The 21743-nt window shown below is 42.3% G+C and overlaps 1 protein-coding gene and 2 pseudogenes across 1 annotated transcript in view; 1 reads left to right on the forward strand and 2 right to left on the reverse strand.

Moving 5' to 3' along the window:
- FAM222B (family with sequence similarity 222 member B) overlaps positions 1 to 21743 on the forward strand; it is a 79480-nt gene that overhangs the window by 38450 nt on the left and 19287 nt on the right. The window lies entirely within an intron of this gene.
- Positions 5330 to 5554, reverse strand: LOC124513019 (small nuclear ribonucleoprotein G-like; annotated as a pseudogene).
- On the reverse strand, positions 19957 to 20418 carry LOC124513131 (60S ribosomal protein L28-like; annotated as a pseudogene).

The following is a 21743-nucleotide window of genomic DNA, read 5'->3' on the forward strand; positions in this document are numbered from 1 at the left end:
GTGTGTGCGCGTGTGCGCGCATGCGTGCGCATGCACTCATGCATGTCTGTGCAGACTTGCATTATTTTGTTGCATTATTGCTTGAAGAATATTTCTACATCACAGAAATAAGATTTTTTCTTCTAAACAAGTTGATGAATTGCTTTTTATTAAAAGTGCAAGTGTCAGGGTGCCTGGATGGCTCAGTTGGTTAAGCGTCCAACTTCAGCTCAGGTCATGATCTCGTGGTTCACAAGTTCAAACCCTGTGTCAGGCTCTGTGCTGCCAGCTCAGACCCTGGAGCCTGCTTCAGATTCTGTGTCCCCCTGTATCTCTTCCCCTTGCCTGCTTGCTCTGTCTCTCTCAAAAATAAGTAAAAACATTTTTAAAAAGTGCAAGTGTCTAAGAGTTAAATTTGAAATGAGAGAGGGGAAAACTATATTGGTTATAGTTTAATTGCTTAAAAAAATTCTGTTATGTAATTAAAAGCTGTATTGCTGTCTTGCACTGAAACTAGCAGATAAACCATGGAGAGAACTACAGTTTCTCAGTGAGGACCACTCTATGCTATTTAGAATGGCTATCTCTCATCCAATACTCCGCATCTTCTTATTCTGCTTTATTTTCCTTTTCGTAGCATTTATCAACTTTTGAGAGTAACTAACCTATTCATTAAATTTGTCTGACCCTCCCACTCTATATCATGTAAAAATGGAAGCATGAGTTTTTGTCTGTTTTTTTCTTTGCTGAGTCCCTCACTCCTAGAACAATGTCTTGCTACATTGTAGGCTCTCAGTAAATATTGGTATGAATTACTTGGAGAGGCACTTTTAATAGATACCTCTGGGGATTAGAATTGGAGTCTATGGGAAGAGTTTATTGTCTTCCTGGAGCTAGTACAAAATTGGGGATCACATTACTTGACGAGTTTAAGGAGGGAAAGAATATATGAAAAAAAAACCCTCAAGGAATTGGGGGTAATTAGCCAGGATTAGGGAAGTGACAGACTTTTTATAGTATGCAAATATGAAGGAACATTATATAAGATAGATGACCAGCTCTTATTCACCTAGAAGAGGACAAAGGAATAGGCTGGAGCTTCTGGACAATGAATATAAGACATGCAGAATTTCCTGATTTTGAAATAGACCCTGGAACAAGTGACCAAAGAGGGATGATTTGTCAGAATTGATTTTCAGCAGTGACACTGTTGGAGGCAGTGATGAGAATGGAAAGAGCACAGAGCTAGGGGTTGTAGTCTAGGCACTTATGAGCTTTTCCTACTTTATCTCTGAAAAATGGACTGAGGATCCCTGTGCAAACTATCTCATAGGGTATTTGGGAATAGCAAGTGAGAGAATTCATGTGAAAGCACTTAGAAAATGACAGACCTTTCTACAAAATAAGCAGTCATAATGACTTTGTAAAATAATCACCTTTGTAAGTGATTTAGAATCTTGGAATCTGGAAGTTGGTTTAATGGTCATCTATTCCAAATTCTTAGTTACTGAAAATAAATTATTTTCCATCATTCTTAAGGAATAGTCATTCCTTTTGCTTCAGCATTTCTATTAGTATGCCCACTATTGAATAAGCTCAAATTGTTGTTTATGTTAGTCTAAAATTGCCTGTCTTCAGCCTTTATTAACCTGTGTTTGAGCTCAGATATAAATCTACTAGGGGCACCTGGCTGACTGAGTTGGTGGAGCATGTGACTCTTGATCTTGGGTTTGTGAGTTTGCACCCCACGTTGGGTGTAGAGATTACCTAAAATTTAAAAAACCAGAAAGAAAGAAAGAAAGAAAGAAAGAAAGAAAGAAAGAAAGAAAGAAAGAAAGGGAAGGAAGGGAAGGAAGGGAAGGAAGGGAAGGAAGGGAAGGAAAGGAAGGAAAGAAAGAAATCTACTCCCTCCTTTGTATGATGGCTCTCTTACGGCACCCTTGCTTAAGATCATCATCTCTTGCCTTGAAATCACTATAGCCACTTAACTGATTTCTGCCATTTCTTGTTTGTCTTTCACATTTTCAGCATATTTATTTAAAATAGACATCTGAGGGGCACCTGGGTGGCTCAGTTGGTTGAGCATCTGATTTTGGCTCAGGTCATGATCTCATGGTCTGTGAGGTCGAGCCCCACATCAGGTTCTGTGCTGACAGCTCAGAGCCTGGAGCTGCTTCGGATTCTGTGTCTCCGTCTCTCTCTCTCAAAAAATAAATACACATTAAAAAAATTTTTTTTAAACAGACATCTGATCATGTTACTCTCCTTGAAACATGGGACTCCAACCCAGCTTTATTCTTAATCTGTTGTTTTGTCCCTCTAGTATGAAATGTAAGGCTTTTCATAATTTGGCACATCAGGCTCAGTCTCCAGGTTTGGCACATACATCCAGCACCCAACTCTTCATACTATACCACTTGTGGTTTCCCAAACATACATTTAGTTAGGCTACTTTTCTTTATAAGTAGGCTTCACACCCGGCATGAAGCCCAATGTGGGGCTTGAACTCATGACCCTGAGATAAGGACCTGAGCTGAGATCAAGAATTGGATGCTTAACCTGCTGAGTCACCCAGGAGCCCCTAGTTATGGTAGTTTTCTAGCATAGTGGTGCATGCCTTTCATTATGCTAGTTTTCTCTGCCTAGAGTGGCTTACCCTTCTCAATCTGGTAAATTCTTGCTCGGCTTTCAGTGACCCATATTATTGTTCTCCCTTCTTTCTCACTGTTCCTTGGAAGTATTTGTTTCATTATTTTGGTTTTCAAACAACTTTATCCACTTTTTTTTTCTTTTCAAAATATAATTGACACACAGCATTGTATTAGTTTAAGGTATACAACATAATTTGATATTTATATATACTGTGAAACATTCACTACACTAATCACATTTCTCATTTTTGTTTCCAAAAAATAGTACTGTCACAGTGCCTAGTGCATCACAGATGCTCAGAGAGCAAATGAATGAAGGATGTTCCTACTAAGTGTTCTCTTTTTCAGGTTAAGCTCTTTTTCCCTTTACTTAGCCATATTACAGTTTCTAGATCCTCTGTTTTTTTACATCTTGGCTGAGCTATTTCTAGGCTTTCCTCTATTTCCATCAGAAAGTGTATTTTAATGACTGCAGGAGTGAACTGAAACATTCTAAAATAACTTTTTTTTCAACCCCCTCCCCCCCCCAATAACTTTTAACAAAAAATGTACCAAATGAGCTACTGCTTTGGGAAAGATTCTGAACGCGTTAATTTCTAGCCACCTCCTTGCCAGAATAGAGCCCAAATAAAATAAGAAAAATAAGCAGAGAGGTGGCACCTGGCTGGCTCAGTTGGTAGAGTATGCAACTCTTGATCTCAGGGCTGTGAGTTGAAGTTCATGTTGGGTGTAGAGATTACTTAAAAATAAAAAAAGAGGCAGAGAAAAAGTAAGCAGAAGTGAGCATTGTGCACCTGCTTTTCTCTTTTACTTTTTTTTTAAGGTTTTTTTTTTTTTGAGGGGGGGAGGGGCAGAGAGAGAGAGTGAGGGAGGGAAAGAAAGAATTCCAAGCTGTCAGCACAGAGCCCACATGGGGCTCAGTCTCACAAACCACGAGATCATGATCTGAGCTGATATCAAGGGTCAGACGCTTAACTGACTGAGCCACCTAGGCGCCTCTCTTTTCCTTTCTGTCACCTTAGCAGTGTCATCCCACGTTATAAGTCACTGTTGATATAAAGACTACAATTTTCCCATTCTGTAAAACAGAATGGCTTCCTAAGATTCCACAATAACCTTAGGGGAGTGTTAGTCCCTTAGGCTGTAGACACAGTTGAAAAGCAGAGAGTGGTACTAAACTCCAGGGGAAAGGATGCAGCTCTTATCCAGAATTGAAGGCAGATGAGTCAGGCAGCAGGGATCTATCAACTCCAAAATCCATTCAGAAGTAATTTAATCTTTGCTGTTGAAGCAGATCAACAATGCCATTTGCCTGTATAAAAAATGAGATTACCCAGGATTCTCTTAGAAGAAGATAAATTATTAGTGTAATAGTAGCTTCTGGCCTTGTATAATGTCTCTTCTTAGTACTACATGGTAGTGGCACAGGGCACATCTAGTGCATAATACAGTGTATAGAGATCAGGCCACAGTGCCTTACTTAGGGTGTTTAGGGGAAATTTAACAATTCTCAGCAACCCTCAGCCTTAATGGACTTGGTTATTGTTAAAATTCATCTTTATCAAAGGAAGCACTGGTTAATGATTTTTCTCCTGGCTCAACATGCTGGGCATTAGCTGGAATTGCTGAGTGATTTGCACTGGGGAAACCATGAGAGCAATTTCTTGTTTGTCCACAAATTATCATTAGCAGTTTCATTTGCAGATTGAAGAAGCAGGAGGAGTGGGCTGTTTGCCAGTTGCAGCTTCCCTCCGATTAGGGCGTTAGTTCAATTATGTCCAATTAACTTTTATTGCAGATAGTGGTGATAATTACTTGCAAGTCAGTTTTTTGGCTGCAGTTATCCCAAGGCTGAAGTATGAACTTGATGGATTTTAATAACCAGAATGACACATTTTACTCCCTTCCTCCACTGTAGTTATTTCGTTTTACAGACCTCTTTTAGACAGGAGATCAAAGCATTGTAAAAATTCATCTCACAATTAAAACATATTGTCCTTCTTTTGAAGAGCTGTGTAGGATCATATTTTAAAAGAAGCTATCAGGAGCAGCCTTAATGGCTTTTTATATTCTGAGATCAGACCCTTGAGTTCATTGCTCCTTATCATAAGAGAATAGAGTGAGATGGAACTAAATGTCATTCACAGCAATTTGTGCTTATTGTAAGATTATAGTAATTGGCAAGGTGAAGTTTAGTCTTCTGCTTGCCTATGAAATTCTCTTCGAAATGCAGAAGTAAACTTTTGTTTGGGGCACTTTTAAAGACACAGGATACATTTCGTTAGTGCTATAGGAATTTTAGTATTTTTTTTTTTAATTTTTTTTTTTCAACGTTTATTTATTTTTGGGACAGAGAGAGACAGAGCATGAACAGGGGAGGGGCAGAGAGAGAGGGAGACACAGAATCGGAAACAGGCTCCAGGCTCCGAGCCATCAGCCCAGAGCCTGACGCGGGGCTCGAACTCACGGACCGCGAGATCGTGACCTGGCTGAAGTCGGACGCTTAACCGACTGCGCCACCCAGGCGCCCCTTTAGTATGTTTTTAAAAAAAAAATTTGGGCTATTACAAAGGTTTATTCAACAAAATAGTTCAGTCTGAAAATGCACATGATCTTATTTTTATATTATAGTAAAACAGGTGCTATGGAGAGGGGACATGTAGAAGCAGTTGGTTTCTTCCGGTGAACACTCCCATTGTTTATACTCGTTCCAAGGCTTCTAACATGATGGTACTATTTCCTCATATTACCACCTTCCAATATTATTCTGTTGCTCATTATTTGCCATCTCCACACATTCATTCATCACAAGATTCATAAAACGAACTCTTACAATATTCCTTGGACATGTCTGCCACCATTTAATTTTGATGATAATTTCTTGTCCATAAATTTTTTAACTTGGAAGGGTGAGCTTTGCTCATGGTATCTACCTGGAGAGCTCAAAGATGCCTCTCTAAAATATTTTTTTTATTGTAGTTGTTATTTTATTTTTATTTATTAAAAAAAATTTTTTTTAACGTTTATTTATTTTTGAGACAGAGAGAGACAGAGCATGAACGGGGGAGGGTCAGAGAGAGGGAGACACAGAATCTGAAACAGGCTGCAGGCTCCGAGCTGTCAGCACAGAGCTCGACGTGGGGCTCGAACTCACGGACCGCGAGATCATGACCCGAGCCGAAGTCGGATGCTCAACCGACTGAGCCACCCAGGCACCCCTGTAGTTGTTATTTTAATAGGAAGTTGCATACATAATATCTTTGGAAACATCCTTGCTAGGTAAAAAAAGGGATAAAAGGAATAGTTTGTCTTTATCTGAAGATGACAAACTCCCTTTGCTATTTTCCTTCAGACTTTCCCTTCAATGTTGTTTGATGGTAACCCTGAAAGTAAATGGTCTTATAAGTAAAAGCTGATCTTCTTGACATGCGAAAGACTAAAGTCAGTTCCAAGCTGGGGCTATTCCTAGATCTTCAGGTGACGTACTGTTTTTTTTCATTTCAGATGTCCTTGCTCACCTTAGTGTCTTTGTTACTAGGCTCTCTTCGCAAGGGCTCGTCAGTCTCCTTAGATACTTTATGGATGTGGCTGCAAAAAAGTTTTGTTGAGAATAAGTGGCCAAGGAGTGTGGCAATGCATTTTAAGAATCTGTTTTTCTTAGTGTTTGTGTGAAATAAGGGAAGAAAGTTCATGGCTCCTTGGAGAAGAGCTGTAATACAGTTGTTTCTCCTCCAAAGCTTCCCTGATCACACTAAAAAGGAAAGAAGAGGAAAGGGTGAGTGATAAACATCATCCTTGCACTACTTCAAAGCTCTTCATTGATTGTTACCGAAAACCTTTGCTGTAGAATAACCCAAGACTGCCTGCCAGCTGCTGTTGGTGTGAAAGTGGAGAAGCTGGTTGTAGTGGGTAGTTTTCAGGAAGTCTGGAGATAAAGTTTATGATGTCATTTGAAACTTTTTGTATGGTCGGAGGAAAGAATGTCATAACTCTGTTATACTCTGGAAGGTATAACAAGGATTTCCCTTAGAGCATAGAGGTTTTGCAGGCAGTATTGATGAGGTTCAGGATGTGTGCTTAGAAAGAAAGGGCTTGCTTGCAAAACTCTTACTGAAACATGAACTTGAACTTGGTGGAAATGTTAGTGAATGTCAGGCCTGAAAACGGAGGGTTATTAATAGCACCTTGTTCAGGATAGACATTTCTTTTGGAACCTTTCCAGAAGTGAAATTCTCCTTTTTTGTTTGTTTTTTACATTTTATTTATTTTTGGGAGACTGAGAGCACTAGGGGCTGGGGAGGGGCAGAGAGAGAGGGAGACACAGGATCAGAAGCAGGATCCAGGCTCTGAGCTTTTGGCACAGAGCCTGAGGCAGGGCTCAAACCCACAAGCTGCGAGATCATGACCTGAGCTGAAGTCGGATGCTTAATTGACTGAGCCACCCAGGCGCCCCTGAAATTCACCATCTTTAGGTTAAGAGGGTTGCATTGAATGCCACACAGTGGAAGCATTGCCAGAACAGAGTGGAGGTTGGGGGATAATTTGAAATATAGGCACTGGAGAAAATGTTATTCAGGTAAGTGTTGAAAAGAAATTGGAAGTTGATGAGGCAGAAAGATGCAGGAAACCTATTCCAGATGGCAAGAACCCCAAATGTCAGCACTCACCAGTGTAGAGCTAAGTTACCTGCGTTAAGATGAAATGATAATAGTTACAAGAGACCACTTTCTCCCAACTCTTCTTTATGATCTCCAGCCCCCACCCCCTTTCTAGACTTCAACACTATCTTTTTTGTTTATTTTATTTTATTGCAAACTTCATTTGTTTTGAGAGAGAGAGAACAAGCAAGAGAGGGGCAGAGAGAAAGGGAGAGATCGAGCCCTGCATCAGGCTCCACACATGACCTGAGCCGAAATCAAGAGTTGGACACTTAACTAAGCCACCTAGGCACCGCTGTTTTGTTGATTTTTTTCTTACAAAATTTTTTTTTTAATGTTTTATTTATTTTTGAGAGAGAAAAGATAGAGCGTGAAGGGGGGTGGGGCAGAGAACAAGGGAGACACAGGATGTGAGACAGGCTCCAGGCTCTGAGCTGTCAGCACAGAACCTAATGCGGGGCTTGAACCCGTGAACCAATCATGACTTGAGCCAAAGTCGCACGCTTAACCAACCGACTGAGCCCCCCAGGCGCCCCTGTTTTTTGTTTTGTTTTGTTTTGGTTTGGTTTGGTTTGGTTTTCTTTCAAGTAAGCTCCTCTGTGCCTTGCATGGAGCCAAACGCAGGGACTGAACTCACAACCCTGAGATCGTGACCTGAACTGAGATCAAGATTTGGACGCTTAACTGCCTGAGCCACCCAGGCACCCCATATTTTTTGTTTTGTTTTTAAAATAAAATGTGTAGAAACGATCTTAGATTTACAGAAAAGTTGATAGTACAAAGAATATTTTTCTTCCTTGGATCATTTGACCTGATTGCTTCATCATATCAGAATACTTTAGTCTTTATCTCAACAACAAACAAGGACACTCTCCATCCAGCATTACCACAATAAAACCATCAAAATCAGTAACATTGATACATTATTGTCATTCTCAGACCCCTCTCAGATGTTGCTATTTGTTGTTGTTTTTTTTTTGTTTTGTTTTTTAACGTTTATTTTTGAGACAGAGAGAGACAGCATGAACGGGGGAGGGTCAGAGAGAGGGAGACACAGAATCTGAAACAGGCTCCAGGCTCTGAGCTGTCAGCACAGAGCCCGACACGGGGCTCAAACTCATGGACCGCGAGATCATGACCTGAGCTGAAGTCGGCCGCTTAACCGACTGAGCCACCCAGGTGCCCCGTTTTGTTTTGTCTTAAAGTTTGTTTTTGAGCAAGAGAGAGAGTTTGTGGTGATGTGTGCATGAGCAGGGGAGGGGCAGAGACAGGGGGGGGGAGGGGAGAGAGAGAGAGAGAGAGAGAGAGAATATCCCAAGCAGGCTCCACGTGGTCCTTGTAGAACCAGACCAAAGGCTGGAATCCACCAACTGCGAGATCATGATGCAAGAGTTGATTGGGGGCATCTGGGTGGCTCAGTCGGTTGAGCATCCAACTTCAGCTCAGGTCATGATCTCACAGCTCATGAGTTCAAGCCCCATGTCGGGCTCTGTGCTGACAGCTCAGGGTCTGGAGACTGCTTCAGATTCTGTCTCTTGCTCTCTGCCCCTCCCCCACTCATGCTCAGTCTCTCTCAAAAATAAATAAAACATCAAAAAAAAAAAGTTGGTTGCTTCACTAACTGAGCCATCAAGCCACCCAGATGTTGTTGTTTGTATGAGTAATGTGTTTCATTTCAGTAAGGATCCAGTTCAGAATCACATGTTGCATTTTTTTTTTAATGTTTATTTTTGAGAGAGAGCATGAATGGGGGAGGAGCAGAGAGAGAGGGGGACGGAGGATCTGAAGCAGGCTCTGTGCTGACATCAGTGAGCCCCATGTGGGACTTGAGCTCACAAATCGTGAGGTCATGACCTGAGCCAAGGTCAGACGCTCAATCAACTGAGCCACCTAGGCGCCCCACACATTGCATTTTTAAATTTATTTTACTTTTTAAGTAAACTCTGCTCCCAACTTGGAGCTCGAATTCGTAACCCTGAAATCAAGAGTCACCTGCTCTACTAACTGAGGCCAGCCACACATTGCATTTATTTGTTGTATATTCTTGGTCTCCTTCAGTCTGGAACAGTTCTTCAGGCCTTTGACTTTCATGACTTTAATACTTCTGACAGTTAATTTGTAGAAAGTCCCTAAATTTAGGGTTGCCTGGTGTTTCCTCATGTTTAATTTAGGTTATATATCTTCAGCAGGAATATTACGAGTAATGCATAATTTCATTGCATAATTTCAAGAAGTGCAGAATTTTTATGTGTCCTATTACTGGTAATGTTCAATCACTTGATTAAGGTGGTGCCTGCTAGGCATTTCTAGTGTAAAGTTACTCTTTTTCCCTTTGTAATTAGTAAGTATTTTGCAAGGAGATACTTTGAAACTGCAAGTATCCTGTTTCTCTCCACCCTTTCAATTTATTACTTTATATATTTACATTAGTATGGACTCGTGATTTTCTTTTTTTTTTTTCTTTTTTTTCAATGTTTTTTATTTATTTTGGGACAGAGAGAGACAGAGCATGAACAGGGAGGGGCAGAGAGAAGGGGAGACACAGAATCGGAAACAGGCTCCAGGCTCCGAGCCATCAGCCCAGAGCCTGACGCGGGGCTCGAACTCACGGACCGCGAGATCGCGACCTGGCTGAAGTTGGACGCTCAACCAACTGCGCCACCCAGGCACCCCTCTTTTTTTTTTTTAACTTTTTAAAAAATGTTTTATTTATTTTTGAGAGAGGGAGGGAGGGAGGGAGGGAGGGAGAGAGAGAGAGAGAGAGAGAGAGAGAGAGAGAGAGAGAGAGAGATCAATCGATCATGAGCCGGGGAGGGGCAGAGAGAGAGGGAGACACAGAATCCGAAGCAGGCTCCAGGCTCTGTCTGAGCTGTCAGCACAAAGCCCAATATGGGACTTGAACTCACAAATGGTGAAATCATGACCTGAGCCAAAGTCTGCCACTCAACCAACTGAGCCACCAAGGGTAATTTGAGTATAGTTGATGTACAATGTTACATTAGTTTTCAGGTTATAAGAATAGTTATTCAGGGGCACCTGGGTGGCTCAGTCGGTTGAGCTTCTGACTTTGGCTCAGGTCATGATCTCATGCTCTGTGAGTTCGAGCCCTGCGTCGGGGGAGCCTGCTTTGGATTCTGTGTCTTCCTCTCTCTCTGACCCTCCCCCGTTCATGCTCTGTCTCCCTCTCAAAAATAAATAAACATTAAAAACTTTTGAAAAGAAAAAAAGAATATTCAACTTCTTGATACATTATGGATTTTCTATTTTATTCAATAGAATATAATCTTTTATCATTATTTGTTTGATGTTCAAATTATCCCAGAATTTGTCAGTATATCAGGAAAATATTATATGTTTAATCCTAAAGATTATCAAATGATTTGCTGTCCTTTTATTTCATAAATAATTTTTTTTAATGTTTATTTTTGGGAGATAGAGAAACAGAGTGGGGTGAGGGGCAGAAAGAGAAGGAGACACAGAATCCAAAACAGGCTCCAGGCTCTGAGCCTGTCAGCACAGGGCCCGACGTGGGACTCAAACCCACGAAGCGCGGGATCATGACCTGGGCCGAAGTCAGACACTTAACTGACTGAGCCACCCAGGTGCCCCACTGTCCTTTTATTTCAAAAGATTGGCTGATAGTCCCCAAACTAACATCTTATGAACAGTGGTAGAAAACAAGAGTTCATAATTCTTCTATTGCTATTCCTTCCTTCACTCATGTACCTATTCGTTGTTCTTCCTTCACTCATGTACCTATTCGTTGTTCTTTTTGGTTTCTACTGTGTAAACTTCTCTTTCAGAGGTTTCCCTCACCAGTTGAATATCCTAAAGCTTCTGTGTTCTGTGACATGTCACCGTTAGTCTTTGAGCACTTCCTTCCTTTCCTGCACAATGAGATCTTCCAGAGTCATTTCTGTGCCTCAGCCATTTCTCCAAAGAGCCTCTGTTCCTGTTAGTAGAGAGATTTGGAAACCAGGTATCTAGAAATCAGGATCTGATTTGACCGTATTGGGGCTCATTGCTGTTAGATGGTGGAGTAGTCACTGCATCCCTCTGGGGATGCTCTCACACCATAGTGGGCCCCCCACCACTTTATGGCTGCCATCCTTACTCTGTTTGGGTACCTTCTATTTCCAATCTAGTTAAAGTGATTTAACAGAGGGAAAAGGGTGAAGGTTGGTGAGGACATTCAGTTGGTGAGGGAGGCCATGGAGAGAATTTACAGAGGAGAAATTAGGAGAGTGAATGGGTACACTGAGTGAAGGAAGCAGTGTACCAGGAATAGAAGAGTTGGGTACTTTTGTTTTCTGCTCCTGTCATAGATGTTAATTTGGGTAGTGTTAGTCATATTTCTTTGAGGTATCTTTGAGATAAAGGAAAGCACATCATTTGGACATCTGTAGGATAAAACATCTATAATTTTTTATCTGATTTATTCAATGCTAAAGTAATCTTGAGTTAAATTGCTTTGTTTGGGTGGGGCTTAATATGGTATAAGACACACATTTGACCAGTTAGAACCAGCCACACACTGATTAAAAAAACAAACAAACAAAAACAGTGCTGAGTGATTATGGAATTTTTCACAGCTACAGAAAGGAGCAAAAGAATTCTGCTGATCAGTGTATGAGTTGTGTACTTTGAATCTTTGAGATGTTTAAAGGACTACTTTGTTTTTATTTTGTTTTACAAGGCAGTTCCTGGAATAAGGAAGCCTCTTAAACCTAAGTTCAGAATTTTATTTCAGTGGGCGTTTCGCTGTAAAATACTCTTCCAGCAGGAACTCTCTGTTCTCTCTCTTTTATTTTTTTTTTAATGCTTATTTATTTGAGAGAGAGAGAGAGAGCCAGCGCAAGCCAGGGAGGGGCAGAGAGAGAGGGAGACACAGAATCTGAAGCAGGCCCCAGGCTCTGAGCTGTCAGCACAGAGCCCAATGTGGGGCTCGAACCCACGAACCGTGAGATCATGACCTGAGTCGAACTCAGACACATAACCGACTGAGCCACCCAGGCTTCCTGTCTCTATTCTCTCATCTTCCTGTGGATTGAACCAGTATGCCACATCATTAGCTAGTTGCAGTGGTTTGTAGGATGTAGAAGGAGGAGGTGCTCCTGTTCAGTAGGCTTTCAGTTCCTGGGTGCTTTCGAGACTTAGCAGTCTCTACTACTTTCATAGACCCTTTAGCTTCAGAAACCTGGTAATTTCTTGGGTACGTGGAGTGTGAGCCAGAAAGCTTCAGGTTATAGTGAATCTCAATGAAACAGCAAGGTAAGATCTTTCGATTTTTACTAAGGCTACAGAAGCCCTCACCCAAAATTGTTACACATCAGGATTCCTCATGGTCCTCTACTCCTGTCCTCTACTCCCACTAGCAGAGAAGAAGGGAGGGCCTAAATGAACAGAATGTATTAAGATAGCAATTATGCTTCGTTTCTCCTCTTACCTTAAAATCTGCCTATTGTCAAACTAACCCTGGATGGCAATATGTTAACTATAAGTAAAACTTTGTTCCCTGTCGGCACTGAATCTGTTAGCCTTTCTGAAACTTCACTAGATGTGTAAGGCACATAAACTCAAGGTATTGTGTACAGAGAACAAGTTCTAACAAAGTAGCAGACGAAATGAATATATAGTGGATATAGTAGATGCGTGGCATTGAAAGGTAGGAGTCCGGCTTCCCACCCCCCACCCCTGCCCAAATTTAAAACACCTGAGAAAGCAGAGGGGTATTTCCTGTCAGAGACCTGGGTGGAGTCTATGATGCCCAGCTTCCAAATGCTGTCATGGCAGTATCCAGATGGAAGCTGACTTTGAAAAGGTATGAGTTGAAGTAGGTTCAGAGTTTGAGTTTACTTCTAACATTCAGGGAACAGCATTAGGATGGGAGGGACAGAGTTTTCTGTGCCAGGATTGTTTGAGAATGAGAGAGAATGTTATTTAATCATTACTTGTATTACTCTTGGATATAGTTTCCTCAGTGTAAATTCATACAACTTTTCCCTGAAAAAAAAAAAATCTGACAAGTTGAACATAAAGTCTTTCTTGCCTTTATGCCCAGCGCATTCTTATCTTGGTTATAGTTGCTGGCTTTATAGTTCACCTTGAAAGGATTTTTCACTAAGAAATGATTGCTAAGTGTTAGGCTAGCCAACGTATACTAGAGTTCTAGTGCAGTGCTGATCTGGGACAGGCAATTCCCCAAATCCATAGGAAAATCAATAATTACATTCACACTTAAGCAAAACCGTGGCTTAGAATTATATGTTTTTGTTGTATATAATAGTGTAAGAAGAGGGATATGATAGGTGGTCAGTAAATACTGACATGAGAGGCAGCTATGGCATAGTGCCATGTTTTTCAAACATTTTTGTCTATGTTCACAATAGGGATTGCACTCCCAATAAATACACACATATAATTGAGATAATTGAAACGAGAATCATGAAACAATAAGCATTTTTGACTGTGAATTTTTTAATTAAAAAAAATTTTTTTGTTAATGTTTATTTTTGAGAGAGACAGTGTGCACAAGGTGGGAGGGGTGGGGAGACACACAGAATGTGAAGCAGGCTCCAGGCTCTGAGCTGTCAGCACAGAGCCCGATGCAGGGCTTGAACCTACAAACCGTGAGATCATGACCTGAGTCGAACTCAGACACATAACCGACTGAGCCACCCAGGTGCCCCTAATTCATTGTTTTTAAAAAAAAGACTGGTCACAGGGATGACTGGGTGGCTCAGTCGGTTAAGCATCCGACTGTGGCTCAGGTCATGATCTCGTGGTTTGCGGGTTCAAACCCTGCATTGGGCTCTCTGCTGTCAGCATGGAGCCCATTTCGGATTCTCTGTCCCCCCCCCCCCCCGCTTCTCTGCCCCTCCCCTGCTCTCTCTCTCTGAAAAATAAATATAAAAATAAACATTTTTTAAAAATTGGGGGGCTTCTGGGGCGCCTGGGTGGCGCAGTCGGTTAAGCGTCCGACTTCAGCCAGGTCACGATCTCGCGGTCCGTGAGTTCGAGCCCCGCGTCAGGCTCTGGGCTGATGGCTCGGAGCCTGGAGCCTGTTTCCGATTCTGTGTCTCCCTCTCTCTCTGCCCCTCCCCCGTTCATGCTCTGTCTCTCTCTGTCCCAAAAATAAATAAACGTTGAAAAAAAAAAAAAATTGGGGGGCTTCTGAGGTTCAGTCGGTTAAGTGTCCGACTTCAGCTCAGGTTATGATCTCACAGTTTGTGAGTTGGAGCTCTGCCTCAGGCTGTGTGCTGCCAGCTTAGAGCCTGGAGCCTGCTTTGGATTCTGTGTCACCCTCTCTCTCACTGCCCCTCCCTGCAAGTGCTCTCTCTTTCTCAAAAATAAACCTTTTTTTTTTTTTTTTTTTTTAATTGGGAGGCTATGGGGCCCCTGGGTGACTCAGTTGGTTAAGTGTCCAACTTCAGCTCAGGTCATGATCTCATGCTTCATGAGTTCGAGCCCCATGTAGGGCTCTGTGCTGACAGCTCAGAGCCTGGAGTCTGCTTTACATTCTGTGTCTCCCTTTCTCCTTGCCCCTCCCCCACTCGTTTGAGTACACGTGTGCACGCTGTCTCTCTTTCTCTCAGAAATGAATAAACATTAAAGAAATTTTTCTTTAAATTGGGAAGCTCATGCTAACTTCATTAGATGAATATCCCATAATTTTTGTAGCCATTTCCTTTTAGACATTTAAAAATTTTTTTTCAAAGTTTATTTGACAAACAGAGCGAGTGGGGGAGATGCAGAGAGAGAGGGACAGAGAATCTGCACTACGGGCACAGAGCCCGATGCAGGGCTCAATCCCACAAACCATGAGATCATAACCTGAGCTGAATCAAGAGTCAGAAGCCTAACCAACTGGGCCACCGGGCACTCCTACTTTTAGACATTTAGATTTGTTCCCAGTTTTTACTGGAACACCAGAGTGAAGAGAATCGTATGTAAATTTTTGTTTGCATCTCTGACGGTTCCTTAGGTTAGCTTTTATTTTTATTTTTGTCTCGTTTTTGTTTTTAAGCAGGCTCCATGCCCAACATGGGGCATGAACTCAAGACCCCGAGATTGAGTCACATGCTTTACTGACTGAGCCAAATGTCCCAGTTCCTTAAGTTAGATTTTAGAAGTATGGTTACTGTATCAAAGAAGGGGCGCCTGGGTGGCGCAGTCGGTTAAGCGTCCGACTTCAGCCAGGTCACGATCTCGCGGTCCGTGAGTTCGAGCCCCGCGTCAGGCTCTGGGCTGATGGCTCAGAGCCTGGAGCCTGTTTCCGATTCTGTGTCTCCCTCTCTCTCTGCCCCTCCCCCGTTCATGCTCTGTCTCTCTCTGTCCCAAAAATAAATAAACGTTGAAAAAAAAAAAAATTGGGGGGCTTCTGAGGTTCAGTCGGTTAAGTGTCCGACTTCAGCTCAGGTTATGATCTCACAGTTTGTGAGTTGGAGCTCTGCCTCAGGCTGTGTGCTGCCAGCTTAGAGCCTGGAGCCTGCTTTGGATTCTGTGTCACCCTCTCTCTCACTGCCCCTCCCTGCAAGTGCTCTCTCTTTCTCAAAAATAAACCTTTTTTTTTTTTTTTTTTTTAATTGGGAGGCTATGGGGCCCCTGGGTGACTCAGTTGGTTAAGTGTCCAACTTCAGCTCAGGTCATGATCTCATGCTTCATGAGTTCGAGCCCCATGTAGGGCTCTGTGCTGACAGCTCAGAGCCTGGAGTCTGCTTTACATTCTGTGTCTCCCTTTCTCCTTGCCCCTCCCCCACTCGTTTGAGTACACGTGTGCACGCTGTCTCTCTTTCTCTCAGAAATGAATAAACATTAAAGAAATTTTTCTTTAAATTGGGAAGCTCATGCTAACTTCATTAGATGAATATCCCATAATTTTTGTAGCCATTTCCTTTTAGACATTTAAAAATTTTTTTTCAAAGTTTATTTGACAAACAGAGCGAGTGGGGGAGATGCAGAGAGAGAGGGACAGAGAATCTGCACTACGGGCACAGAGCCCGATGCAGGGCTCAATCCCACAAACCATGAGATCATAACCTGAGCTGAATCAAGAGTCAGAAGCCTAACCAACTGGGCCACCGGGCACTCCTACTTTTAGACATTTAGATTTGTTCCCAGTTTTTACTGGAACACCAGAGTGAAGAGAATCGTATGTAAATTTTTGTTTGCATCTCTGACGGTTCCTTAGGTTAGCTTTTATTTTTATTTTTGTCTCGTTTTTGTTTTTAAGCAGGCTCCATGCCCAACATGGGGCATGAACTCAAGACCCCGAGATTGAGTCACATGCTTTACTGACTGAGCCAAATGTCCCAGTTCCTTAAGTTAGATTTTAGAAGTATGGTTACTGTATCAAAGAAGGGGCGCCTGGGTGGCGCAGTCGGTTAAGCGTCCGACTTCAGCCAGGTCACGATCTCACAGTCCGTGGGTTCGAGCCCCGCGTCAGGCTCTGGGCTGATGGCTCGGAGCCTGGAGCCTGTTTCCGATTCTGTGTCTCCCTCTCTCTCTGCCCCTCCCCCGTTCATGCTCTGTCTCTCTCTGTCCCAAAAATAAATAAACGTTGAAAAAAAAAAATTAAAAAAAAAAAAAAAAAGAATATGAATATTTTGGGGCGCCTGGGTGGCTCAGTCGGTTGGGCGTCCAACTTCGGCTCAGGTCATGATCTCGTGGTCCGTGAGTTCGAGCCCTGCATCGAGCTCTGGGCTGACAGCTCAGAGCCTGGAGCCTGTTTCAGATTCTGAGTCTCCCTCTCTGACCCTCCCCTGCTCATGCTCTGTCTCTATCTGTCTCAAAAATAAATGTTAAAAAAAAAAAATAAAAAAAAAAAGGAATATGAATATTTAAGAAACTGTGCTGAGGCGCCTGGATGTCTCAGTTGGTTAAGCATCAAACTCTTAATTTCAGCTCAGATCATGATCTGGAGGTTCATGAATTTGAGCCCCACATTGGGGCTTTGGATTCTGTCTCTCACTATAGTGAGATCCTGCTTTGGATTCTCTCTCACCTTCTCCCTTCCCCTCCCCTATTTGTGTGCTCGCTCTCGCTCGCTCTCTCTCAAAATTAAAAAATTAGAAAATTAAAAACTGTTTATGCTAATTTCCAGAAAGAATGTATCTATCAATTTAAACATGTCATTTTAGTGACTCATCACTATATCCTTGACTCTGTGAGTTTTAGGTTTTTTCCAAACATTTTGCCATTTTATAAGCAAAAAGTAAAATCTCATTCCATTTAATTTACATTTCTTTAATTATTAGATAGTTGTACTGTTTCTTAAAATTTTTTTTTAATGTTTGTTTTTGAGAGAGAGAGAGAGACACCAAGCACCAGCGAGGGAGGGGCAGAGAGAGAGGAGAAGACCAAGGATCCAAAGCAGGCTTCAGGCTCTGAGCTATCAGCGCACAGCCGGAGACAGGGCTCAAACTCACGAACTGTGAGATCATGACCCGAGCCAAAGTCTGACGCTCAAGCGACTGAGCCACCTAGGCGCACTGTCTTTATATTTGTAGTTGCTTATGTTTCTCCACACAACTTTGGTGGGAGCCGTGTCTTCACTCCCCTTACATGGATTCATATGTTGCTGTGGATCATGTCTTTTTCACTGCTTCTATTCATAACTCTTCAACACCTGTTCAAAATTTCATTTAAGCTATTCTTTGCAGTTTTGATAAACTACCCTCTTAAGTATTGTAAATCAATGTTATTACATAGCAAAATTTTTTTAAATGTTTATTTATTTATTTTTAGAGACAGAGAGTAGGGGGAGGGGCAGAGAGCGAGGAGAGAGAGAATCCCAAGCAAGTTCCGCAGTGGGAGCAGAGAGCTCGATTCGGGGCTTGAACTCAGAAACCATGAGTTCATGACCTGAGCTAAAATCAAGAGTCAGATGCTTAACTGACTGAGCCACCAGGTGCCCCACATAGCAAAAATATTGATATAAATGTGTCTTGAAATTTCTAAACCCAGTAGTGAGCTTTGATGAGGCACTTTAGACCCAGAAAAGAAAGACACCTCTGTACCAGGGTTAGGAAACATAGGCACACGTGGATTCAAACATTCTCACCTAGACTTGTTTTAGAATAACACCTTGTAGTTACATACCCAGAATGGAGCCAGCCAAGTGTCTTCCCTTAAGCCTCTTCAATTCCTGTCCCCCTTCAGACTTGAAAGTTGGACTATAGACTGGGCTAGAGGGCCTGCTCTCTGGTGAGGTGATTCTGGGTCACTAGAGAAATCTAGCTTCTGTTGTACCTTGTGCAGTTGAGGAGATGAGAAAGGGCATGAATAAGCAACTTGTTTAGCTGTTCTGTAAACACATGATTGCCGAAAGTTTTTAACAGCCTGCTAAATTCTTAAAATTCTTTTTCTGTGTTGTGGCTGTTGGCTAAGTTTACAGAAGCTAACTGGGGAACCGCCTTTTTTATTTTTATCATACCTGTCTGAGGTCTGACTTGTTTTGGGCTCAATCAGGGCCTATTAAAGGTCTTTCTAGACACCCTAAGACTTAAAATTGTACCCAACTTTGATACCTTTTCAACAGATTCCCTTTAAACATTTTTTTTTTCTTTTTTAAGTTTATTTTGAGAGTGTGTGCAGAGGAGGGGCAGAGGGAGAGAGAGAATCTTAAGCAGGCTCCATGCTCAACGCAGAACCCAACATGAGACTTGATCCCAGGACTGCAAGATCATGATCTGAGCCGGTATCAAGAGTCAGACATGTGGGGTGTCTGGGTGGCTCAGTCGGTTGAGCATCTGACTTCTGCTCACGTCATGATCTCATAGTTTGTGAGTTCAAGCCCCGCATCGGGCTCTGTGCTGACAGCTCAGAGCCTGGAGCCTGGTTCGAATTCTGTGTCTCCCTCCGTCTCTGCCCTTCTGCTGCTCATATTCTGTGTTTCTCTCTGTCAAAAGTAAATAAACATTAAAAAAAAAATTTACAAAGTGACGTTCAACCCACTGAGCCACCCAGGCGCTCCAACAGATTTCCCTTTTAAAAAAACAGTTTGGGTCTTTTGCCTCAGTTTTTCCATCTAGATGTGAGATCATTGTTTCTCTGTCACTGGGCAGCTTTTCATGGGCTTGTATGAGACTTGGGCTTTGAAGATTAAAAATTGCCACAAATTGTAACATATTTGCTGAATTACATCTCATCTGAATAATAATTTGAAACTTTCTGATTCAGAACCAGTTTCTACAGAAAATTGTAAAAGGTAAAAATCCAATATTTGTGTCTTATCTCAACAAAGTGGTTTCTTGTTTTCATTGTCTTGCTAGGCACAGTCTCAGGTACTTGTGAGTGAAATTCTACCCACTCTGACAGGTCTGCTTGCAGTTATGAATGTGGTTAAATGCAGAGTCAGTCTAAGATGGTTCATCTTAAGTGATTCATCCTTGATAGGCCTTTGGAAACTCAAACCTATTACATACCATAATGAAAAGTTACAAGTTCTGATTTCACTGCCTACAATAAACACAGCCTGCATTTTCACATTTTTAGGAACACTGATTTCTACTTAATGGAGATTAAAGCACAGAAATCAAGTGATACTTTTTCAATAGAGTATATAGATAAAAGTAGTAGCTGGGCTTTTTGTTTCAAGTGCCCAGCCCCCCCCCCCCCTTTTTTTGGTGATTGATATCTTTATGGCTTTGGAGGTGGGACACAGGTGCTCAGGAGCTCTTGGTGGGCGGCCAGCTTCCTCTTCACCTTCTCGGGCTTCTGGCTGCAGAGGATGGCACTGGCTTTGCGGATGGCAGCCGTGCACAGATCTGGGCAGTGCTTGTTCTTAAGGATCATGTGCCTGATGCTGCAGAGGCTGCCCCAGACATTCTTGTTAATGGTGGTCCAGTCCTAGGAGGTGCGGGGTTTTCACTGGTGGGATCTCGGCCTCACGACCACCACTAGCCTCTACCGTCAGCCACCGGCTCCATGCCCAAAGTCTTGTGGTGAACTCACCGGTTGTAGCAGGAGTTGCGAGCCTTCGGGATATTGAGTTCAGTGCTGTATGTCTGCTTGTTCCTTTTGATCAGGAAGCTGGAGCACTTCTGCAGGACCATCTGTTGCAGGTAGGCGGACGCAGCATCATCTCCTCTCACCATGGCTGCTGGAGGTGGAAAGAGCTGCCCAGGCATTTTTTAATCCCCTCTGTTCTCTCACGGAGTGAAGGTACCTGTAACGCACAGGCACAGGCACAGGCACTTGTCAGCACTCGTATTATCTATATGATTCAAGGATGCAAATTCAGATAATTTCCAGAGCGTGAGATTAAAGTATATGCTATCTTCAGGAATGTGAGCCAGTGATATTTATTCAAGATCTGTTATGTGATAATCTGGTTCCTGACTCTCTAACTTAGAAGGATAAATAAAAGACAGGTTCTGGTGTTAGGAAGCTCACACACACCTAAGTTGTAAGGTTAGAATGCCCAGGGAGAATACTTTCCCAGTACCTGAATAACACATTCAAGAGAAAGCACTGGGTCATGGATGAGTTAAATAATAAGAGGATCCAGGAAAGAGCATCCTTGCTGAAGAAAGCCCCGGTAGAGAAAGTACCTTTTGGACTAGGATGGAGTGGGACCCAGGACAGGAAGAGGACTTTGTGTGGCAGGTTCTGAAGGGTAGTTAGTAGGAGTCGTGTTTCCAGACACCTAAGTGGGGGTGACTTGAAAAAATAAGCCCTGGGGCTCCTGGCCGACTCAGTCCCTGGGGCATGTGACTCTTGATCTTGAGATCCTGAGAGCCCTGCACTGGTTGTAGAGATTACTTTTAAAAAAACAAATAATTTTTTTAAAAGCCCAGGGGCACCTAGGTGGCTCAGTTGATTTCTGCTCAGGTCATGATCTTGTAGTTTGTGAGTTCAAGCCCCATATCGGGCTTGTGCTGACAGTGCAAAGCCTGCTTGGGATTCTCCTTCTCTCTCTACCCTGACTCATGTGCACGTGTGCTCTCTCTCTCAAAATAAACTTAAAATAAAAATAAAAAATAAAAGTGTAAGTGTTAAAAAAAAAAAAAAAACAACCCAGACTGAACATTCGCCATCCCCCCACACCCTCCTAGAGTTGTGAGGTCACAATTCCAAGTGAATTTTAACTTGCTTATGGGTTAAAAATAGAGAAGAAAGATGCCTTTAAGCAGTGGCTGAACTTTATTCAGGTTGGGTAATTAGCGAAAAGTAGAATTCAGCAGAAGTTCACAGTTAAATCTGGACAAAGTTACCTGTTGAATAGATTGTTTTATTGTAACAGACCATAAAGATGACTGATTTTGCAGTCTGATTTGATAAACATGTAATTTTTGCTGTCTTTTGCCCTGTTTATCCCCCAGAGCAGTGGTTTGGCGTTTCCGTTAGGTTTTAGCCTAATTTCTTGGACCCCAGGAGTAAAGGAACAGGGAGCAGTAGGATAAAATGTTTTTCCCCATTATCAAAAAGTAGTCTTTTTATTTTTTTGATTGAT

Source organism: Lynx rufus, unplaced genomic scaffold, assembly GCF_022079265.1.
Source record: "Lynx rufus isolate CCGP_SWC_20201006 ecotype Redwood Valley unplaced genomic scaffold, mLynRuf1.p SCAF_18, whole genome shotgun sequence".
Taxonomy (NCBI): domain Eukaryota; kingdom Metazoa; phylum Chordata; class Mammalia; order Carnivora; family Felidae; genus Lynx; species Lynx rufus.